Source organism: Sinocyclocheilus anshuiensis, unplaced genomic scaffold (genome assembly GCF_001515605.1).
Source record: "Sinocyclocheilus anshuiensis isolate Anshui unplaced genomic scaffold, SAMN03320099.WGS_v1.1 scaffold1671, whole genome shotgun sequence".
In the NCBI taxonomy this organism is placed as follows: Eukaryota; Metazoa; Chordata; class Actinopteri; order Cypriniformes; family Cyprinidae; genus Sinocyclocheilus; species Sinocyclocheilus anshuiensis.
In genome coordinates this window covers 297,930-298,335 of record NW_015549701.1, presented here as the reverse complement: position 1 = coordinate 298,335, position 406 = coordinate 297,930, and the positions used below count along the sequence as shown (strand labels likewise).

Genomic DNA, 406 nt, shown 5'->3' with positions numbered 1-406 from the left:
TGTGTGTGTGTGTGGGGTGTGTGTGTGTGTGTGTGTGAGAGGAGTGTGTGTGTGTGTGTGTGTGTGTGTGTGAGAGGAGTGTGTGTGAGTATAAGTTTACGAGCGTGTGTGCGCGCGTGTCTGTGTGTGTGCGTATGTGTGTGTGTGTGTGTAAGTGTGTGTGTGTAAGTGTTTGCGTGTCTGTATGTGCGTGAGTGTGTGTGAGTATAAGTTTACGAGCGTGCGTGTGCGTATGTGTGTGTGAGTATAAGTTTACGAGCGTGTGTGTGTGCGTGTGCATATGTATGTGAGTGAGTGTGTGTGTGAGTGAGTGTAAGTGTGTGCGTGCGTGTGTGAGTGAGTGAGAGTGTGAGTGTGTGTGTGTGTGTGTGTGTGTGTGTGTGTGTGTGTGTGTGTGTGTGTGTAT

The 406-nt window shown here is 49.3% G+C and overlaps 1 protein-coding gene across 6 annotated transcripts in view; it reads right to left on the bottom strand.

The window, feature by feature from the left end:
- Positions 1-406, bottom strand: part of LOC107660562 (von Willebrand factor A domain-containing protein 5A-like) — a 36,249-nt gene that overhangs the window by 14,872 nt on the left and 20,971 nt on the right. The gene's annotated exons all lie outside the window — the stretch shown is intronic.